At 49.1% G+C, this 13159-nt stretch overlaps 17 non-coding genes across 17 annotated transcripts; 8 read left to right on the top strand and 9 right to left on the bottom strand.

Moving 5' to 3' along the window:
- Positions 1 to 328: 328 nt before the first annotated feature.
- Trnap-ugg (transfer RNA proline (anticodon UGG)) lies at positions 329 to 400 on the bottom strand. The gene has a single exon. It is a non-coding gene; the product is annotated as a tRNA-Pro (tRNA).
- Positions 401 to 1899: 1499 nt separating this feature from the next.
- Trnav-aac (transfer RNA valine (anticodon AAC)) lies at positions 1900 to 1972 on the top strand. The gene has a single exon. It is a non-coding gene; the product is annotated as a tRNA-Val (tRNA).
- Positions 1973 to 2180: 208 nt separating this feature from the next.
- Positions 2181 to 2252, bottom strand: Trnap-cgg (transfer RNA proline (anticodon CGG)). Its single transcript has one exon. It is a non-coding gene; the product is annotated as a tRNA-Pro (tRNA).
- Positions 2253 to 2486: 234 nt separating this feature from the next.
- On the top strand, positions 2487 to 2559 carry Trnav-uac (transfer RNA valine (anticodon UAC)). The gene has a single exon. It is a non-coding gene; the product is annotated as a tRNA-Val (tRNA).
- A 636-nt stretch (positions 2560 to 3195) lies between these two features.
- Trnap-ugg (transfer RNA proline (anticodon UGG)) lies at positions 3196 to 3267 on the bottom strand. Its single transcript has one exon. It is a non-coding gene; the product is annotated as a tRNA-Pro (tRNA).
- A 1500-nt stretch (positions 3268 to 4767) lies between these two features.
- Trnav-aac (transfer RNA valine (anticodon AAC)) lies at positions 4768 to 4840 on the top strand. Its single transcript has one exon. It is a non-coding gene; the product is annotated as a tRNA-Val (tRNA).
- Positions 4841 to 5048: 208 nt separating this feature from the next.
- On the bottom strand, positions 5049 to 5120 carry Trnap-cgg (transfer RNA proline (anticodon CGG)). Its single transcript has one exon. It is a non-coding gene; the product is annotated as a tRNA-Pro (tRNA).
- A 234-nt stretch (positions 5121 to 5354) lies between these two features.
- On the top strand, positions 5355 to 5427 carry Trnav-uac (transfer RNA valine (anticodon UAC)). Its single transcript has one exon. It is a non-coding gene; the product is annotated as a tRNA-Val (tRNA).
- A 636-nt stretch (positions 5428 to 6063) lies between these two features.
- Positions 6064 to 6135, bottom strand: Trnap-ugg (transfer RNA proline (anticodon UGG)). Its single transcript has one exon. It is a non-coding gene; the product is annotated as a tRNA-Pro (tRNA).
- Positions 6136 to 7635: 1500 nt separating this feature from the next.
- Positions 7636 to 7708, top strand: Trnav-aac (transfer RNA valine (anticodon AAC)). The gene has a single exon. It is a non-coding gene; the product is annotated as a tRNA-Val (tRNA).
- Positions 7709 to 7916: 208 nt separating this feature from the next.
- Trnap-cgg (transfer RNA proline (anticodon CGG)) lies at positions 7917 to 7988 on the bottom strand. The gene has a single exon. It is a non-coding gene; the product is annotated as a tRNA-Pro (tRNA).
- A 234-nt stretch (positions 7989 to 8222) lies between these two features.
- Trnav-uac (transfer RNA valine (anticodon UAC)) lies at positions 8223 to 8295 on the top strand. Its single transcript has one exon. It is a non-coding gene; the product is annotated as a tRNA-Val (tRNA).
- Positions 8296 to 8931: 636 nt separating this feature from the next.
- Trnap-ugg (transfer RNA proline (anticodon UGG)) lies at positions 8932 to 9003 on the bottom strand. The gene has a single exon. It is a non-coding gene; the product is annotated as a tRNA-Pro (tRNA).
- A 1500-nt stretch (positions 9004 to 10503) lies between these two features.
- Positions 10504 to 10576, top strand: Trnav-aac (transfer RNA valine (anticodon AAC)). The gene has a single exon. It is a non-coding gene; the product is annotated as a tRNA-Val (tRNA).
- Positions 10577 to 10784: 208 nt separating this feature from the next.
- Positions 10785 to 10856, bottom strand: Trnap-cgg (transfer RNA proline (anticodon CGG)). Its single transcript has one exon. It is a non-coding gene; the product is annotated as a tRNA-Pro (tRNA).
- A 234-nt stretch (positions 10857 to 11090) lies between these two features.
- On the top strand, positions 11091 to 11163 carry Trnav-uac (transfer RNA valine (anticodon UAC)). Its single transcript has one exon. It is a non-coding gene; the product is annotated as a tRNA-Val (tRNA).
- A 636-nt stretch (positions 11164 to 11799) lies between these two features.
- Trnap-ugg (transfer RNA proline (anticodon UGG)) lies at positions 11800 to 11871 on the bottom strand. Its single transcript has one exon. It is a non-coding gene; the product is annotated as a tRNA-Pro (tRNA).
- Between the last annotated feature and the right edge of the window lie 1288 nt (positions 11872 to 13159).

The raw sequence follows: 13159 nt of genomic DNA, 5'->3' as shown, positions 1-13159 counted from the left end.
ACTACGCTCAGTCTTGTATCCCACCCTTTGGTTGTTGTCGTCGCTAACCAGATGAAGGTAGACTGCTCCACGATTGAGGTTCGTCTCCACTCACGGTGCACATGTTCTGCAAAGACAACCTTTGTTTTCCGTTGCATGCAAGATTACTGTCGGCTCTTCTACAGCAATCGACCCATGTAATTTACTGGTGTCAGATTCTTGCCATATCAAACGGTCCCTTCATCACCGTAGTGCTACACAAAGCGTGCTGCGGCAGGCATCTATTCTTCATTGCAGAGCTGCAAACGTGGGTGAGCTCCACCTACTCTTCAGCACGGTCAAAACGGTAGGGCTCGTCCGGGATTTGAACCCGGGACCTCCTGCACCCAAAGCAGGAATCATACCCCTAGACCAACGAGCCACCTGCCAGTAGCAATGAAGCTAATCCCAAGCAGTCCAGCTCCGAGGAACACTAACTTCCATGTAAATCAGAAACAAAAGCGCTTTCTGAAGGCAGCGCTCACCACTGATGGGAAGAATATGAAAGGCAATGAATATAGAGTGAATAATTTCATCGCGCTCTGCAGATGAACAGACGGTGGTGTTTCACTTTCGTCATGTGCTTTCTCAGTGTCAAGGGAAGGCAAATGCACTAAACAAAAGAACATCGGGAATCCGAAACACCAACTCATAACGAAAAGATTGCGGAATATACTGCAAGCAAAATTCCAGAAGACCACTCCTGAAGGCGTCGGTGCCTTAACAATTATTCCGTGCAGCAATGATCATCTAGGAAGAGCCAACTGTACGTGTCGCTCCACCACACAACTTTTTTTGATATTGTTTTACCTAAATTTCCATTACCTCTTCGTTACAAGAATACTGATGGTTTTCACCTGATCTGCTTCGTCCAGCAGCGATAGTAGTAAGTAAATCGACGACAGTTTCATTAAAAGTAGGTCAGACACAGAAATCGGAGTTACGTGTAGCTCATGTTATTACGCTTTCAAATGCAGTTCTCCGGCTGGGAGTAGTGGCGTACTCCTGTAATCCAAGCGTCTGGGAGGCCGTTGTTGTGGAAGAGATCTGGGAACAACTACAGATTCGGCCGTTTCATCAGCTCAGGAACGACCGCGACGCCTTCATCGAGCTCTGCAGATTGACCAGATAGCAGTGCGGAATTTTCGGCTAGTGGTGGCTCGGGGTTAAGAGAAGTCGAGAGCAGTGAGCAAAACTACATCGGGAAACCGAAACAGACGACTCATAACGAAAAGATTGCGGAATGTACTGCAAAAGCAAAACTTCGAGAAGACGAACTCTGAAGCCGTCGGTGCCTTAACAATCATTCCGTGCAGCAACGATAATCTGGCGAGAGCGAGGCGTGGGTGTCGCTCGACCACACAACACATTTTATATAATGTTCTACTTATTCTAAACTTGCGTTTCCAGATCATCAGTGAAATACTGTGTGATTTACACCTGGTTTCCTTCTTCCAAAAGCGATATTAAGAAGTGCATCGACTGCAGCGTCATTGACGGTCGTGGGTCCGGGCGCCGGCGCGCCAGCGGTGGCCTGTCGGAGCTGCTGGTGCCTCCATGTAGAGCTACCGCTGAGCCCAGGCTCCTCGCCGCTAACGAAGTGATTGCTTTTGGTGACATCATTTGCAATAGCGACTGCGCGAATTGACGGTACCTCGTATGGAAAGAATGAGAAGCTGATGCTGCTGAGGACTCGGCCGCGAGCATTTCCGACGACTTCTTGGGCTCTCATTCGTGATGGCATTCAGACAGGCAAGGGTGCTGTCGATTGTTGCATACGAATGCGAAATACCTGCATTGTGCGTTTCCGCAAAGTGATTTTTACGCCAAAGTTGCGATCGTCCTACAAGTTGTGTCAGATGTGGAGCACAGAGCGTAGCAGTTTCCGTGGTGTAGCGGTTATCACGTCTGCCTAACACGCAGAAGGTCCCCGGTTAGATTCCGGGCGGAAACACTTTTTCGTCGCACTCAACAAGACCCTTGCTACAATCTCTACTGTGACCATTTAAATCAATTTCAAACGGCCCACCACCAGGGCTCAGATGATACATGAAACTCTTTCAGAACCGGCTACTTGGTTTTTGTGCTTACCTGGAGGGCTGGAAATGCGCGGAACAGCCGCCGGCATGACGGTAGTTGCCACACGTTTGCACAAAACGCAAGGGCTCGTCCGGGATTTGAACCCGGGACCTCCTGCACCCGAAGCAGGAATCATACCCCTAGACCAACGAGCCTGTTCGTAGCGTCTAAGCGCTGCACATGACTGACGCCTCCGTTCTTGGTATCACCATGCAGAGCTGCCGCTCACCCAGCGTTTTCCCTGGCTGTTGCGGTTTGATTGTTTTCATCGATGTCTTTTACAATAGCAACTTCTAGAATCGGAGGGAGCTCGTAGGCGATGCCTTTGCTTACGCAGGAAAAATCTGTTGCCACTACGGGTTTCTAGGCAGAACAGCCGAAGAGCCGTCGTTTCCGTGGTGTAGCGGTTATCACGTCTGCTTTACACGCAGAAGGTCCCCGGTTCGATCCCGGGCGGAAACACGACTTTTTTTAAACCCCTTTTCGGATTCCATTTCCGAGATAACGTCACGTCTGCGTATGCATGGATAATAAATGTCGTGTGCTACACGGATATCGCTTCATTTTACTGTCAAATGCTCTTGCTCCCATAGTGTACCGGTATTCAGTAACTCAGAACGCTCGTAGCTCCATTCTGGCCGGCAAAGTTTATAATCCATTTCTTCAGGACTACTTCAAGTGCGCTTCATACTGGCTTTCCTGAGCTCACTGCACTCGCCTTGTCACAGCTCCGTTGAAGTGTGAACGTAACTAATAGTGAGAAACTCTTAACTACGCTCAGTCTTGTATCCCACCCTTTGGTTGTTGTCGTCGCTAACCAGATGAAGGTAGACTGCTCCACGATTGAGGTTCGTCTCCACTCACGGTGCACATGTTCTGCAAAGACAACCTTTGTTTTCCGTTGCATGCAAGATTACTGTCGGCTCTTCTACAGCAATCGACCCATGTAATTTACTGGTGTCAGATTCTTGCCATATCAAACGGTCCCTTCATCACCGTAGTGCTACACAAAGCGTGCTGCGGCAGGCATCTATTCTTCATTGCAGAGCTGCAAACGTGGGTGAGCTCCACCTACTCTTCAGCACGGTCAAAACGGTAGGGCTCGTCCGGGATTTGAACCCGGGACCTCCTGCACCCAAAGCAGGAATCATACCCCTAGACCAACGAGCCACCTGCCAGTAGCAATGAAGCTAATCCCAAGCAGTCCAGCTCCGAGGAACACTAACTTCCATGTAAATCAGAAACAAAAGCGCTTTCTGAAGGCAGCGCTCACCACTGATGGGAAGAATATGAAAGGCAATGAATATAGAGTGAATAATTTCATCGCGCTCTGCAGATGAACAGACGGTGGTGTTTCACTTTCGTCATGTGCTTTCTCAGTGTCAAGGGAAGGCAAATGCACTAAACAAAAGAACATCGGGAATCCGAAACACCAACTCATAACGAAAAGATTGCGGAATATACTGCAAGCAAAACTTCCAGAAGACCACTCCTGAAGGCGTCGGTGCCTTAACAATTATTGCGTGCAGCAATGATCATCTAGGAAGAGCCAACTGTACGTGTCGCTCCACCACACAACTTTTTTTGATATTGTTTTACCTAAATTTCCATTACCTCTTCGTTACAAGAATACTGATGGTTTTCACCTGATCTGCTTCGTCCAGCAGCGATAGTAGTAAGTAAATCGACGACAGTTTCATTAAAAGTAGGTCAGACACAGAAATCGGAGTTACGTGTAGCTCATGTTATTACGCTTTCAAATGCAGTTCTCCGGCTGGGAGTAGTGGCGTACTCCTGTAATCCAAGCGTCTGGGAGGCCGTTGTTGTGGAAGAGATCTGGGAACAACTACAGATTCGGCCGTTTCATCAGCTCAGGAACGACCGCGACGCCTTCATCGAGCTCTGCAGATTGACCAGATAGCAGTGCGGAATTTTCGGCTAGTGGTGGCTCGGGGTTAAGAGAAGTCGAGAGCAGTGAGCAAAACTACATCGGGAAACCGAAACAGACGACTCATAACGAAAAGATTGCGGAATGTACTGCAAAAGCAAAACTTCGAGAAGACGAACTCTGAAGCCGTCGGTGCCTTAACAATCATTCCGTGCAGCAACGATAATCTGGCGAGAGCGAGGCGTGGGTGTCGCTCGACCACACAACACATTTTATATAATGTTCTACTTATTCTAAACTTGCGTTTCCAGATCATCAGTGAAATACTGTGTGATTTACACCTGGTTTCCTTCTTCCAAAAGCGATATTAAGAAGTGCATCGACTGCAGCGTCATTGACGGTCGTGGGTCCGGGCGCCGGCGCGCCAGCGGTGGCCTGTCGGAGCTGCTGGTGCCTCCATGTAGAGCTACCGCTGAGCCCAGGCTCCTCGCCGCTAACGAAGTGATTGCTTTTGGTGACATCATTTGCAATAGCGACTGCGCGAATTGACGGTACCTCGTATGGAAAGAATGAGAAGCTGATGCTGCTGAGGACTCGGCCGCGAGCATTTCCGACGACTTCTTGGGCTCTCATTCGTGATGGCATTCAGACAGGCAAGGGTGCTGTCGATTGTTGCATACGAATGCGAAATACCTGCATTGTGCGTTTCCGCAAAGTGATTTTTACGCCAAAGTTGCGATCGTCCTACAAGTTGTGTCAGATGTGGAGCACAGAGCGTAGCAGTTTCCGTGGTGTAGCGGTTATCACGTCTGCCTAACACGCAGAAGGTCCCCGGTTAGATTCCGGGCGGAAACACTTTTTCGTCGCACTCAACAAGACCCTTGCTACAATCTCTACTGTGACCATTTAAATCAATTTCAAACGGCCCACCACCAGGGCTCAGATGATACATGAAACTCTTTCAGAACCGGCTACTTGGTTTTTGTGCTTACCTGGAGGGCTGGAAATGCGCGGAACAGCCGCCGGCATGACGGTAGTTGCCACACGTTTGCACAAAACGCAAGGGCTCGTCCGGGATTTGAACCCGGGACCTCCTGCACCCGAAGCAGGAATCATACCCCTAGACCAACGAGCCTGTTCGTAGCGTCTAAGCGCTGCACATGACTGACGCCTCCGTTCTTGGTATCACCATGCAGAGCTGCCGCTCACCCAGCGTTTTCCCTGGCTGTTGCGGTTTGATTGTTTTCATCGATGTCTTTTACAATAGCAACTTCTAGAATCGGAGGGAGCTCGTAGGCGATGCCTTTGCTTACGCAGGAAAAATCTGTTGCCACTACGGGTTTCTAGGCAGAACAGCCGAAGAGCCGTCGTTTCCGTGGTGTAGCGGTTATCACGTCTGCTTTACACGCAGAAGGTCCCCGGTTCGATCCCGGGCGGAAACACGACTTTTTTTAAACCCCTTTTCGGATTCCATTTCCGAGATAACGTCACGTCTGCGTATGCATGGATAATAAATGTCGTGTGCTACACGGATATCGCTTCATTTTACTGTCAAATGCTCTTGCTCCCATAGTGTACCGGTATTCAGTAACTCAGAACGCTCGTAGCTCCATTCTGGCCGGCAAAGTTTATAATCCATTTCTTCAGGACTACTTCAAGTGCGCTTCATACTGGCTTTCCTGAGCTCACTGCACTCGCCTTGTCACAGCTCCGTTGAAGTGTGAACGTAACTAATAGTGAGAAACTCTTAACTACGCTCAGTCTTGTATCCCACCCTTTGGTTGTTGTCGTCGCTAACCAGATGAAGGTAGACTGCTCCACGATTGAGGTTCGTCTCCACTCACGGTGCACATGTTCTGCAAAGACAACCTTTGTTTTCCGTTGCATGCAAGATTACTGTCGGCTCTTCTACAGCAATCGACCCATGTAATTTACTGGTGTCAGATTCTTGCCATATCAAACGGTCCCTTCATCACCGTAGTGCTACACAAAGCGTGCTGCGGCAGGCATCTATTCTTCATTGCAGAGCTGCAAACGTGGGTGAGCTCCACCTACTCTTCAGCACGGTCAAAACGGTAGGGCTCGTCCGGGATTTGAACCCGGGACCTCCTGCACCCAAAGCAGGAATCATACCCCTAGACCAACGAGCCACCTGCCAGTAGCAATGAAGCTAATCCCAAGCAGTCCAGCTCCGAGGAACACTAACTTCCATGTAAATCAGAAACAAAAGCGCTTTCTGAAGGCAGCGCTCACCACTGATGGGAAGAATATGAAAGGCAATGAATATAGAGTGAATAATTTCATCGCGCTCTGCAGATGAACAGACGGTGGTGTTTCACTTTCGTCATGTGCTTTCTCAGTGTCAAGGGAAGGCAAATGCACTAAACAAAAGAACATCGGGAATCCGAAACACCAACTCATAACGAAAAGATTGCGGAATATACTGCAAGCAAAACTTCCAGAAGACCACTCCTGAAGGCGTCGGTGCCTTAACAATTATTCCGTGCAGCAATGATCATCTAGGAAGAGCCAACTGTACGTGTCGCTCCACCACACAACTTTTTTTGATATTGTTTTACCTAAATTTCCATTACCTCTTCGTTACAAGAATACTGATGGTTTTCACCTGATCTGCTTCGTCCAGCAGCGATAGTAGTAAGTAAATCGACGACAGTTGCATTAAAAGTAGGTCAGACACAGAAATCGGAGTTACGTGTAGCTCATGTTATTACGCTTTCAAATGCAGTTCTCCGGCTGGGAGTAGTGGCGTACTCCTGTAATCCAAGCGTCTGGGAGGCCGTTGTTGTGGAAGAGATCTGGGAACAACTACAGATTCGGCCGTTTCATCAGCTCAGGAACGACCGCGACGCCTTCATCGAGCTCTGCAGATTGACCAGATAGCAGTGCGGAATTTTCGGCTAGTGGTGGCTCGGGGTTAAGAGAAGTCGAGAGCAGTGAGCAAAACTACATCGGGAAACCGAAACAGACGACTCATAACGAAAAGATTGCGGAATGTACTGCAAAAGCAAAACTTCGAGAAGACGAACTCTGAAGCCGTCGGTGCCTTAACAATCATTCCGTGCAGCAACGATAATCTGGCGAGAGCGAGGCGTGGGTGTCGCTCGACCACACAACACATTTTATATAATGTTCTACTTATTCTAAACTTGCGTTTCCAGATCATCAGTGAAATACTGTGTGATTTACACCTGGTTTCCTTCTTCCAAAAGCGATATTAAGAAGTGCATCGACTGCAGCGTCATTGACGGTCGTGGGTCCGGGCGCCGGCGCGCCAGCGGTGGCCTGTCGGAGCTGCTGGTGCCTCCATGTAGAGCTACCGCTGAGCCCAGGCTCCTCGCCGCTAACGAAGTGATTGCTTTTGGTGACATCATTTGCAATAGCGACTGCGCGAATTGACGGTACCTCGTATGGAAAGAATGAGAAGCTGATGCTGCTGAGGACTCGGCCGCGAGCATTTCCGACGACTTCTTGGGCTCTCATTCGTGATGGCATTCAGACAGGCAAGGGTGCTGTCGATTGTTGCATACGAATGCGAAATACCTGCATTGTGCGTTTCCGCAAAGTGATTTTTACGCCAAAGTTGCGATCGTCCTACAAGTTGTGTCAGATGTGGAGCACAGAGCGTAGCAGTTTCCGTGGTGTAGCGGTTATCACGTCTGCCTAACACGCAGAAGGTCCCCGGTTAGATTCCGGGCGGAAACACTTTTTCGTCGCACTCAACAAGACCCTTGCTACAATCTCTACTGTGACCATTTAAATCAATTTCAAACGGCCCACCACCAGGGCTCAGATGATACATGAAACTCTTTCAGAACCGGCTACTTGGTTTTTGTGCTTACCTGGAGGGCTGGAAATGCGCGGAACAGCCGCCGGCATGACGGTAGTTGCCACACGTTTGCACAAAACGCAAGGGCTCGTCCGGGATTTGAACCCGGGACCTCCTGCACCCGAAGCAGGAATCATACCCCTAGACCAACGAGCCTGTTCGTAGCGTCTAAGCGCTGCACATGACTGACGCCTCCGTTCTTGGTATCACCATGCAGAGCTGCCGCTCACCCAGCGTTTTCCCTGGCTGTTGCGGTTTGATTGTTTTCATCGATGTCTTTTACAATAGCAACTTCTAGAATCGGAGGGAGCTCGTAGGCGATGCCTTTGCTTACGCAGGAAAAATCTGTTGCCACTACGGGTTTCTAGGCAGAACAGCCGAAGAGCCGTCGTTTCCGTGGTGTAGCGGTTATCACGTCTGCTTTACACGCAGAAGGTCCCCTGTTCGATCCCGGGCGGAAACACGACTTTTTTTAAACCCCTTTTCGGATTCCATTTCCGAGATAACGTCACGTCTGCGTATGCATGGATAATAAATGTCGTGTGCTACACGGATATCGCTTCATTTTACTGTCAAATGCTCTTGCTCCCATAGTGTACCGGTATTCAGTAACTCAGAACGCTCGTAGCTCCATTCTGGCCGGCAAAGTTTATAATCCATTTCTTCAGGACTACTTCAAGTGCGCTTCATACTGGCTTTCCTGAGCTCACTGCACTCGCCTTGTCACAGCTCCGTTGAAGTGTGAACGTAACTAATAGTGAGAAACTCTTAACTACGCTCAGTCTTGTATCCCACCCTTTGGTTGTTGTCGTCGCTAACCAGATGAAGGTAGACTGCTCCACGATTGAGGTTCGTCTCCACTCACGGTGCACATGTTCTGCAAAGACAACCTTTGTTTTCCGTTGCATGCAAGATTACTGTCGGCTCTTCTACAGCAATCGACCCATGTAATTTACTGGTGTCAGATTCTTGCCATATCAAACGGTCCCTTCATCACCGTAGTGCTACACAAAGCGTGCTGCGGCAGGCATCTATTCTTCATTGCAGAGCTGCAAACGTGGGTGAGCTCCACCTACTCTTCAGCACGGTCAAAACGGTAGGGCTCGTCCGGGATTTGAACCCGGGACCTCCTGCACCCAAAGCAGGAATCATACCCCTAGACCAACGAGCCACCTGCCAGTAGCAATGAAGCTAATCCCAAGCAGTCCAGCTCCGAGGAACACTAACTTCCATGTAAATCAGAAACAAAAGCGCTTTCTGAAGGCAGCGCTCACCACTGATGGGAAGAATATGAAAGGCAATGAATATAGAGTGAATAATTTCATCGCGCTCTGCAGATGAACAGACGGTGGTGTTTCACTTTCGTCATGTGCTTTCTCAGTGTCAAGGGAAGGCAAATGCACTAAACAAAAGAACATCGGGAATCCGAAACACCAACTCATAACGAAAAGATTGCGGAATATACTGCAAGCAAAACTTCCAGAAGACCACTCCTGAAGGCGTCGGTGCCTTAACAATTATTGCGTGCAGCAATGATCATCTAGGAAGAGCCAACTGTACGTGTCGCTCCACCACACAACTTTTTTTGATATTGTTTTACCTAAATTTCCATTACCTCTTCGTTACAAGAATACTGATGGTTTTCACCTGATCTGCTTCGTCCAGCAGCGATAGTAGTAAGTAAATCGACGACAGTTTCATTAAAAGTAGGTCAGACACAGAAATCGGAGTTACGTGTAGCTCATGTTATTACGCTTTCAAATGCAGTTCTCCGGCTGGGAGTAGTGGCGTACTCCTGTAATCCAAGCGTCTGGGAGGCCGTTGTTGTGGAAGAGATCTGGGAACAACTACAGATTCGGCCGTTTCATCAGCTCAGGAACGACCGCGACGCCTTCATCGAGCTCTGCAGATTGACCAGATAGCAGTGCGGAATTTTCGGCTAGTGGTGGCTCGGGGTTAAGAGAAGTCGAGAGCAGTGAGCAAAACTACATCGGGAAACCGAAACAGACGACTCATAACGAAAAGATTGCGGAATGTACTGCAAAAGCAAAACTTCGAGAAGACGAACTCTGAAGCCGTCGGTGCCTTAACAATCATTCCGTGCAGCAACGATAATCTGGCGAGAGCGAGGCGTGGGTGTCGCTCGACCACACAACACATTTTATATAATGTTCTACTTATTCTAAACTTGCGTTTCCAGATCATCAGTGAAATACTGTGTGATTTACACCTGGTTTCCTTCTTCCAAAAGCGATATTAAGAAGTGCATCGACTGCAGCGTCATTGACGGTCGTGGGTCCGGGCGCCGGCGCGCCAGCGGTGGCCTGTCGGAGCTGCTGGTGCCTCCATGTAGAGCTACCGCTGAGCCCAGGCTCCTCGCCGCTAACGAAGTGATTGCTTTTGGTGACATCATTTGCAATAGCGACTGCGCGAATTGACGGTACCTCGTATGGAAAGAATGAGAAGCTGATGCTGCTGAGGACTCGGCCGCGAGCATTTCCGACGACTTCTTGGGCTCTCATTCGTGATGGCATTCAGACAGGCAAGGGTGCTGTCGATTGTTGCATACGAATGCGAAATACCTGCATTGTGCGTTTCCGCAAAGTGATTTTTACGCCAAAGTTGCGATCGTCCTACAAGTTGTGTCAGATGTGGAGCACAGAGCGTAGCAGTTTCCGTGGTGTAGCGGTTATCACGTCTGCCTAACACGCAGAAGGTCCCCGGTTAGATTCCGGGCGGAAACACTTTTTCGTCGCACTCAACAAGACCCTTGCTACAATCTCTACTGTGACCATTTAAATCAATTTCAAACGGCCCACCACCAGGGCTCAGATGATACATGAAACTCTTTCAGAACCGGCTACTTGGTTTTTGTGCTTACCTGGAGGGCTGGAAATGCGCGGAACAGCCGCCGGCATGACGGTAGTTGCCACACGTTTGCACAAAACGCAAGGGCTCGTCCGGGATTTGAACCCGGGACCTCCTGCACCCGAAGCAGGAATCATACCCCTAGACCAACGAGCCTGTTCGTAGCGTCTAAGCGCTGCACATGACTGACGCCTCCGTTCTTGGTATCACCATGCAGAGCTGCCGCTCACCCAGCGTTTTCCCTGGCTGTTGCGGTTTGATTGTTTTCATCGATGTCTTTTACAATAGCAACTTCTAGAATCGGAGGGAGCTCGTAGGCGATGCCTTTGCTTACGCAGGAAAAATCTGTTGCCACTACGGGTTTCTAGGCAGAACAGCCGAAGAGCCGTCGTTTCCGTGGTGTAGCGGTTATCACGTCTGCTTTACACGCAGAAGGTCCCCGGTTCGATCCCGGGCGGAAACACGACTTTTTTTAAACCCCTTTTCGGATTCCATTTCCGAGATAACGTCACGTCTGCGTATGCATGGATAATAAATGTCGTGTGCTACACGGATATCGCTTCATTTTACTGTCAAATGCTCTTGCTCCCATAGTGTACCGGTATTCAGTAACTCAGAACGCTCGTAGCTCCATTCTGGCCGGCAAAGTTTATAATCCATTTCTTCAGGACTACTTCAAGTGCGCTTCATACTGGCTTTCCTGAGCTCACTGCACTCGCCTTGTCACAGCTCCGTTGAAGTGTGAACGTAACTAATAGTGAGAAACTCTTAACTACGCTCAGTCTTGTATCCCACCCTTTGGTTGTTGTCGTCGCTAACCAGATGAAGGTAGACTGCTCCACGATTGAGGTTCGTCTCCACTCACGGTGCACATGTTCTGCAAAGACAACCTTTGTTTTCCGTTGCATGCAAGATTACTGTCGGCTCTTCTACAGCAATCGACCCATGTAATTTACTGGTGTCAGATTCTTGCCATATCAAACGGTCCCTTCATCACCGTAGTGCTACACAAAGCGTGCTGCGGCAGGCATCTATTCTTCATTGCAGAGCTGCAAACGTGGGTGAGCTCCACCTACTCTTCAGCACGGTCAAAACGGTAGGGCTCGTCCGGGATTTGAACCCGGGACCTCCTGCACCCAAAGCAGGAATCATACCCCTAGACCAACGAGCCACCTGCCAGTAGCAATGAAGCTAATCCCAAGCAGTCCAGCTCCGAGGAACACTAACTTCCATGTAAATCAGAAACAAAAGCGCTTTCTGAAGGCAGCGCTCACCACTGATGGGAAGAATATGAAAGGCAATGAATATAGAGTGAATAATTTCATCGCGCTCTGCAGATGAACAGACGGTGGTGTTTCACTTTCGTCATGTGCTTTCTCAGTGTCAAGGGAAGGCAAATGCACTAAACAAAAGAACATCGGGAATCCGAAACACCAACTCATAACGAAAAGATTGCGGAATATACTGCAAGCAAAACTTCCAGAAGACCACTCCTGAAGGCGTCGGTGCCTTAACAATTATTCCGTGCAGCAATGATCATCTAGGAAGAGCCAACTGTACGTGTCGCTCCACCACACAACTTTTTTTGATATTGTTTTACCTAAATTTCCATTACCTCTTCGTTACAAGAATACTGATGGTTTTCACCTGATCTGCTTCGTCCAGCAGCGATAGTAGTAAGTAAATCGACGACAGTTGCATTAAAAGTAGGTCAGACACAGAAATCGGAGTTACGTGTAGCTCATGTTATTACGCTTTCAAATGCAGTTCTCCGGCTGGGAGTAGTGGCGTACTCCTGTAATCCAAGCGTCTGGGAGGCCGTTGTTGTGGAAGAGATCTGGGAACAACTACAGATTCGGCCGTTTCATCAGCTCAGGAACGACCGCGACGCCTTCATCGAGCTCTGCAGATTGACCAGATAGCAGTGCGGAATTTTCGGCTAGTGGTGGCTCGGGGTTAAGAGAAGTCGAGAGCAGTGAGCAAAACTACATCGGGAAACCGAAACAGACGACTCATAACGAAAAGATTGCGGAATGTACTGCAAAAGCAAAACTTCGAGAAGACGAACTCTGAAGCCGTCGGTGCCTTAACAATCATTCCGTGCAGCAACGATAATCTGGCGAGAGCGAGGCGTGGGTGTCGCTCGACCACACAACACATTTTATATAATGTTCTACTTATTCTAAACTTGCGTTTCCAGATCATCAGTGAAATACTGTGTGATTTACACCTGGTTTCCTTCTTCCAAAAGCGATATTAAGAAGTGCATCGACTGCAGCGTCATTGACGGTCGTGGGTCCGGGCGCCGGCGCGCCAGCGGTGGCCTGTCGGAGCTGCTGGTGCCTCCATGTAGAGCTACCGCTGAGCCCAGGCTCCTCGCCGCTAACGAAGTGATTGCTTTTGGTGACATCATTTGCAATAGCGACTGCGCGAATTGACGGTACCTCGTATGGAAAGAA

The sequence above is a fragment of the Schistocerca cancellata genome, unplaced genomic scaffold, assembly GCF_023864275.1.
Source record: "Schistocerca cancellata isolate TAMUIC-IGC-003103 unplaced genomic scaffold, iqSchCanc2.1 HiC_scaffold_495, whole genome shotgun sequence".
NCBI lineage: Eukaryota > Metazoa > Arthropoda > Insecta > Orthoptera > Acrididae > Schistocerca > Schistocerca cancellata.
The sequence above is the reverse complement of the archived record's forward strand: the minus strand, read 5'-3'. Positions and strand labels throughout refer to the sequence as shown.